Source organism: Numenius arquata, chromosome 13, assembly GCF_964106895.1.
Source record: "Numenius arquata chromosome 13, bNumArq3.hap1.1, whole genome shotgun sequence".
Taxonomy (NCBI): domain Eukaryota; kingdom Metazoa; phylum Chordata; class Aves; order Charadriiformes; family Scolopacidae; genus Numenius; species Numenius arquata.
The window spans coordinates 5,379,482-5,388,176 of NC_133588.1; positions in this window are offsets into that span (position 1 = coordinate 5,379,482).

Genomic DNA, 8,695 nt, shown 5'->3' on the forward strand with positions numbered 1-8,695 from the left:
TCCTTTCATGCAAACACTGCCCAGCCTTCCCTCCTGCTCCTTTACATCACATTGAAACCTAAAAAATGGCCTCACCAAAAAAAAAATCCTTGTTTGGTGGACATCCTAATAGCTTCTGCATCATGCAGCACTTGGAGTGTCTGGAACTGCTGTCATAAACAATGTTATTCTGTGTTTGGTTAAAACGTGCATATTCCCTTGGTCAACCAAACAAGATCAATCACTTGTTACTGTAGTGTAACTGGTAGTTACATTTACCAGCAGAGTTCTACTTAAGTAGTCCCCATTAATGAATATCCTTCCACCCAAAAGCTAATCAGTGGGACTAACCTGAGAAGGAAGCTGATGTTATTCAAAAGTATTAACTAGAATCTGTGCTAAAATTAAAAAGGAACACAACAACCCAGAGGTCCAATAGAGTTGCCAACATTTTTCCCTTTCGTCTGTCCTCTAGAGGAGGAATCAAAACTGAACTGTAACCAGGAAACCAACATAATAGCACGAACTGAAGTTTCTTTCATCTAAAATGACCCAAAATGCCCTCCTGGAAAAAAAAAAAAAAAAAAAGGGGCAAAAAAAGAAAGCTTGCCTTCCCACACTACTGCTAAATCTCTGGGCTAAAAATCCATGCAAATCTAATGCAATGAAGAAATGTGATGAAAATGAAATTAATGTACTTTTGTACATTTGAGGATTTGGAAGAATCCCCCTTTCTTTTGAACATATAAAATGAAAAGATCCACAACACCCAGAAGGCTGTGAATAATTATTTTTACTAACAGGACTGCCAGAAATTTTTAAACACTTACTAAGCACAAGATTTCAAGATTAAAAAAAAAATTAACTTTTAAGTTTTTTTTCCCCAGATTCCTTTCCTCAACAGACTTCACATAAAGAACTTATTTCAATTTTCCCCTCTATTAAAAATAAATGACATTAATAAAGCCAAAAAGAAGGCATTTCTATTCATCTAAATTCTGCAAGGAAGCATATTTATGCAGATGGATGTGGTAGTGAACAGTACAAATCATTCAGCAGCGTGGCTGTGGCACTTCAGTTTTGGCCTTTCTTGAGAAGTAAACAATAAGCTTGATTCTGCTCCACTGACTTACCGATTGCATAGGTGTCACTCAATGGCATAGTTTCACAGCTGATACGAAATACACGTTCATCTTATTTCTGGTGAACTTTCAGTAGCTGAAGTTCTGCATCAGTCAGTGGCAAATGAAGGCTATGGAACTGAACTCAGAGTTATTTATAATGAAAGCCAAGAGAGACCTCAAATTCTTTTGTTGTTTGCAGTGAGGCAATCCTAAAGTAACTTGATTTCTAGAACAAAACTGAGTTTTGGATGAATTTTGGCTAAAATACTGCAGGAGTTGTGCTAACAAATAACTGTAAAACAGTCTTTTTCCCCTTGTGGGCTCTGCTAAACTCTTCCAAGGAGGCAGCATTTAACTGTTTATGAACTATAACGTTGCTGGAAAGAAACAGTGGCCCTGCCTATTTTGCTCTTCTCTCTTGCTGGGCAGAAAATCTTTCTAACAACTTCTGATCTCTAGAACATGCCAGTCTGGGCTGTGAAATCCCTAAGTACCAAGCCTGACATGAGAATTCAAGTATTTTTAACCTTTGTAAAACCTCCTCTCAGTTCTTTTACATGGTAGCCAAGACGGTGGTATACTAAAAACAGAAGCTCATCCTGGCTGCAAAGTGCCTTGAACCTTACATTCACAGAATAAGCTTTCTTGGTTTAAGGAAAATAACATAAAGGCTACGGTCAATGCATGTTACAATCTGTTTCTAATACAAAGTGGCTTGAAATCTATTAGCAGAGCCTATCAGAAGTCTGACCTTATTTCAAGGTGTGAAGAATCACACATTTAACTGAAAAGTTTATTCTTAATTAGCTACCTGTTGGCTAAGAGAAGTCATCACATTTACACCCTTACTCCCCAATTCAGCTGAATCAGACAGGAGCATACTCTAGCCCAGTTAAGCCATATACTTTTTCTCTTTGGTTATAAATGTAAAGTCTCCAGGTATCTAGCTGGTTTATACAGCAAAACATACAGAACTTTGTCAGTGAATAGCTGCCAAAGAATTAAAGCAAAAAAATATTGTCTGTAGTCAAGGATAGCCCATGCAACTCCTCCACTATAAAATGAAATGTACTTGAAGGATATTCAACTCAACTATTCACCTGTGTAAACTAGGTGAAAATTTCGGCACTGTAATCTGGATTTGAATTCCAAATTTACCCTAGAAAAAAAAAACACTCTGGTTTTTAAAATCAGTTTGTGAAGCTGTATAAATAAGCATCCATGATAGAATGATACAGTTTTAATGAAAGTCTGAAATAGCCTGGGGAGACTGCTAAATATGTCATTGTGCTAAAGAAGTGCTGTATTTTTGTGAAATGCTTCCACACTACAGAGATATTTACAGGACCATGAGAGCCTAAGGTAAATAAATATTGTCTCCCTTTTTAGAAAGCTGTTTGCTTCATGTTATCTTCATCTTTAATAAATGCTCAGACTCACTTTATGCGTTACAACTTTTTTTTTTTCCACAAAATAATGCTTATTTTAATCACTTCAGTGGAATAGACCGTGACACCTCCAGGCAGGTAGGAAGGTGTTCAGGCCCCATTGAGTCAGGCATCAACAAGCAGCTGTAGAACATCTGCATGTTAGTTTTAAAGACGAGAGCCATACATAATCTTTACATATCCAAAGAACAGGATAAACCAAGAAATGGTGATTTATGTATCTAGCAGTTTTTTTCTGTAGCTCTCCTGAACACAGTATTTTGCCTAAGTGGGAAATGGCAGAAAAAGCAGAAAATAACCTAAAAAACCCCTACAATAACGCTATTTTACTTCACACCTTTCAGTTTTTAGCAGATGTTATCATTCCACAGAATAGGCTGTTACTTTTTGTTTATATTTAGCGTTAGAAGTCTTTCAAGATCATATACTGAGCAACAATCTAAAATAAATTAATATACTCAGCAAGAGATGACAGAAAACAAAAACAGTGAAGAGGAAACATGTAATACTAGTTATAAAATAAATAGTTCATGAACTTGGAGAAAAAAGCAGTGTAACTAAAGGTTTATGTGAGATCTGGGGTCAGACTATACTTCTCTTTGAATTGTCTTTTCTTGACAGACCTGTGGCCCCACTATATAACATATGCTTAAGCCAACCAGTCTCTGTCATTAGAGATGCTCCAATCCACCCTGGCTCCCTATCCGTGCTGAGCCTCTGTCCCTTAGCTCTGACCGTAAGTTCTCATTCCACCACTCCTTGACAAAGTTGATTAAATATGGAGCATCTTAATGGACTACTGCATAAACACTAACTTCATTTTTATTGTACAGCATACGAAAATATGAATTAAAATACCTAAACAGCATTTACTTATGTAGGAAACATCATTAAACATCCCAGCGCATGGAAACCATTTAATGGTAATTCCATGTAAGAAGTCTCCAAAATTGCACATCCTCTTTTCTCCTCCTGCCCCAAGAAAATTACAGCAAACATCATAGCCAATGTTGCATGTACAATTCTATTTTTGAATTCCGAATGCTGACTCTTAAAGTCATGCTTAACTGCTATCTTGAGCTGGGGGTTGAGGACCCAAATTAAATATTACCAGTTTTGTCTGCATTCCTTCACCGTTTATCCCCAAAGCATCATGCTAGTTTGTAGCTGACCATCAGGGGATGGGGTAGGAAGCTGTTAAAATAGAAGCTGTTGTAAAGCTTAGGTAAGGTGGCTCCTACTGTAACTATGCTGATACATAAAAATAAAGATGTGACAGCAACACAGACCAACAAAAAATTCCACAAAGACTACAAGTTAATAGTGCCCACATCATTTCTGTCTTCATTGCTGCCTTAGTTAGATGTATCAATACAAAACCCAAACACAAGTTCATTTTGGTGCAGATATTTATAGACACTTAATATCCCTTCAACTTTTGTCATTTATGTATACTCACACCAAGTGCAAAGTTACTGATTTCTATTCCTTTTTGGCCGTGAGGTTGGCTTAGCAATACACCTCTGGAAAATGCAGTTTCAGTTTTCAGAATATTGCTTATTGCTGTACTAGCATTATTCCCTTCCCATGTTTTAAATCATGAATTATGTCAGAATAATAATTAATCAAATCGAAACACAGAATTACAGTGTTTACCTGACGTGAACACGCTCTGAGAGTGAAATTAGACTTACTAAAATGCCCATGCATAAAACTCTCATCATTTATATAGATCACTTAGTATACTTAAAAGTATGCATGTACATATTAGAATGAAATGTAGTCCAGCACAAAATGAAACAATGCTGGACCTCCTAAAAGTTCCATGTCTAACAGAAATTAATTTTTACATACTGTGGGAATACCTCTTGTATCATTATTTAAGCCTCAATCAATTTTTTGCTACTTTATCCTAATCCTTTTTCATCAAGTCTTGCTTGCTGGTCTTCTCACAACTGTAACAGAACTTCACAATTTCCAATTATCTGGGAGGCTTTTTTCCCCTGCTTGCTCCACATACAAGGCCATGCTTAGCTATGGTCCTTCTTCCTAAGCAATTCCTACTCAAAACCTTGCTATTTTCCTCCATTCCTCCCCTGGGTAAGGTAAATTTGTGAAACAAAATCATTTAAGCATATTACCTGTCAAGTTTCAGTCATTGGTATGTAAATATGTATTTTTGTTCTTGTGGTTGCTCATATGAGTGGTAAATTTAGTCAGATAGAACTGAGATCCTAGCACTTCCTAACAACCACAATTAGGCTGATAAGAATTTGATGATCTTGCAGCCTACTGACAAAAACACTTTTTTAAATTACAGTCTCATTGATTTTTGTTCCTTCACCCTATTAAAAGCCAAGCATATAAATGGGGGGAAAGAACTGAGGTAATACAAACGATACAAAAACATCTTAAAATAGTATTTATCAGTACTTCTGTTAAATATCCTCCAATCAATCTTCTCATTCACAGTGTTTTTGATGTTCACATCTTTAATCATTTTGCACATCCCGAATAGATTCTATCATTTTTTGAATTCTGTGTGCTGTTAAAAACAGCAACAAGACAAAAAAAAACCCTGTTTTTAGTAAATATTATCATAAAATATTGATTTTCATTTAAACAGAAAAATAAGCAACCTCATTGGTAATCAAAACATTAAGACTAATAAAACCACTGGAAACTTTATCTTATTTTATCCTGCAATTCTTCCAAACAATGTTTGTTTATAGCAATAAAAATTAAGTATCACAATGTGCTAGATAAGAACCTTTTAGGCTGATTAAATAAACCCAGTGCAATTTTACCTTTAAAAAGCCATCAGACTTGCAAAGAAAATACTCATTAGTAATTTGAAAACCATGTTATGCCACACTTGCATTTAATAAGGTAACAATTTACATTTATGCAGTACCTTTTATCCCAAAGCAATTTACAACTTATAGCCGGAGATTATCACTTCATCTCCAGTGAAACTTGGCAACTGTGAAGTGTTGCTCTGTACTATAAAGCAAGAATTCTGGTAGGTAACAATAAATATAAGGTTTCAGTTGAGTAAGTCTGACTCTTATATTTATGCCTCCAATTAAATCAAGCAAAAATGTTAAATTATTTTTCTGAAGTTGCATTGCCCTTTTTATCTTGTATCCACTTGCAAAATGAGAAACAGGTTCTATAAAAAGAAGAAAAATATTTGCTACACCCCCTTATAGATTATCTTAAACAAACATTCCCAGCAATATTGCTGGCCCAGCAAGGACTCTGAAAGTGCCATCTAATGTATGGTTAAAACTTCTTCCTGAACCGCTTCCTATGTGTATCTTTGGCAACAGTACTTAGGAGTAGCTTGAGACCAGGAGCTACATTTACATATACCTCTAATGTTCAGGTATTTCAATAATGACAAGGTTTTAGAGAAAAAATAGCTACACCAAGCATTCATAATGTCATATTATTAGGCTCTTTCCACTAGAATAATCATATTACCTTAAAACAAATATAAGTTGTATACTTCCATTGTCTGCTAATTTGCTCTCTGGAATATGCATTTTCAACTTTTACCCTACATCAACAAAGACAAAAAATTTCTCCTTTTAAAAAAAAAAAACCACTCCAAAAACCAAAACCCAAAAAGGTTGGCATTGAAGGCAAGAAGTTATATGACTCAATGTACTATGGTTTTACGGCAAAAATACTGGCTATCCTGCTGTAAGTTTAAACACAATCAGTTTTGGTTTTCCAAGAAAATCTGGCAGGGTAACTGTGACTGAAATTCATGCTTTTCTATATGGAAAAACAAGGGCATGTGAATGAAATGAAGGACAGAAAATTTAGAACGCTGATGAAGAAAACACCTTCTTGCCCAATCAGCCTGTGGAATCATCTGCCATAAGACAGCATGGAAAACAAAACATGAACTTAAAAGTTCAAATCATGTTGGATTATTCCGTCCTCAGCATGCAAGACAAAAGTCCTTCAGAGAAATATATGTTCAACACCAGGATGTAACATCAGGCCATAACCATGCCAACACATGATTCAGTTGCCTAATGCAATTCTATGTAAACTTCCGTAACCTGCTAAGATAAGCAATTTTTAGAATTAGTAGTCCCCTTTAGAGACAAGAAGACTGCAGAAGGGAAAGAAGGGCTTACAAAAACCTACACAAAAAGTCCATTCCAATTCCAAGACCAGAATCTGATTCTTGCCCTGGGGCCTACAGAGAGCTGTAATACAGTTAACCTTCTACTAGAGGGGAAAACAAGGAAATCACTGCAAGAAGAGGCAGCTCTCCTAGGAACACGTTGGCGACAGAACCAGACAGATCACTGATCTGATTGATTTCATTTCATAGGATACATAAAAATACTAAGAGAAGTGGCCATATTGTTGTTCTCATGTTTTAAACTAATAGAAAGAATAAGTAAAGCACTAATTGATCATCTACTGTGAAAAGACTTGGAGAAATACTTAAAGCAGCAATGTGAATACCCTGTCAGAGTAAATCATAAAGCACGCATTTCCATATATATCTTGGAGTGAATTCTTCATGCAGTCTGACAAGGCCATTTTGAATTGATCACATCCAGTTCTTCTCGGACACTCATGCATAAACACTTGGTACAACAACATTAATGAGCAATGACATAAGGAATTTAGATCTAACCAAACAGACTCCATCTGAACAGTTACACGCTTAAATCCTTAAACTCCTTCCCCGACTCCCTTGAGCAAATGAGTTATTTTTTTCTTTACAGGTGACTAAAAAAATGATCACATAGTTGTTACTTAATACATTTTTTTTCAGCAAACCCTCTCAAAAGAAGAATAATAAAGAGAAGCACTATAAGAGTACAGTGGAGCTGCATTCCTCCCTACAGACTGCATCCATCTCCCCTCCATTCCACATCAGACTGGCTATTCACAAAGACTTTGGAAGAACTAAAATTGGTGCAGAGTTCTAGTAAATCAGCCTAGCCAGACAAATCTCTCTCAGTTTTCAATTAATTTCATTTTCTTTCTGCAACTGTCAACTTTCTGATCCCAGCCAATGTCTTCTAAAGACTTTGTATTCTACTGAGGGATTTCAGAGAAAAAAAAAAAACAAAACCAAAACAAAATGGAAGCTTAAAACAAAAGTTCTTAGTAATTTCTACATAGTAGTAACTTCTAAGGAGTCATTTCTAAGAGATTCATAGCCTGCAACTGGTTCTTAATATTTGGATAAGTATTTGAAATGGTATTCTTTTGGTTACATATAATCAGCAATCTAAAGGATCAAGAGACCTTACAATACACTCTGTTTATGCTGCCGTCCTCCAAGCCTTCACTCGGAGAACAAAACTGTGGAGGATATCACAGGAGCTATAGAAGTCTGCTACAAATTGTGTGTACCCCATCCGCACTACTGCTTGGAAGTTTCGGGAGATAACAGGTACAACATAAGGAGACCAATTATCTGCCACCTGGCTTCATATGGGAAAGGTAAAAATATTGCAGGTCTAATTTATGTGGAAATCCGTGGAGTACTGAAGGTATTCCAGGAGAACATGATCTGGGATGTCATCACCCATACCAACAAGCATGATCAGCCATCACCGATGTTGTCTGTCTTCTGAAGCACAGAGTACACTCCACACCAATTAAAAGAGTAAGCCCCTCCTTACAGCTCTTACAGTCAACTTGTGAAGTTCTCACTTCAACTACACATTCTGGATTGACAGAGGAACATAATAATGTGATACAGATAAATTTACCTAAGCCAAGTTCAAGTTCCCAGTAGGTTAGAACCCACTCGGACACTACCCTGGTCACTTGTTCTTAAAATAAGCAAGTACGTGCTACTTCTTTTAGTAACTAGATTTGGTACAATCATCAAGGACAAGGCTAAATCATATCTTCAGTTTAATCTGAACAGACCAGGCTTAAGCTGTTCTTAAATTTTACTTCATTTCTAGACTGTAGGCTAAAAAGCCAAACAAAACTCAAGCCAAATACCAGTCAAAATATCTTTATTTTTTCCTTCCTCAATCTGAAAATAAAACTTAACTGTTATTTTGATGTTTCTGACAAACAGGAATGGAAACATCCTCTTTCTTCCTTTGTTTTTTCTTTCCCTCGGAAAAGAAAATTCTGATTACCATT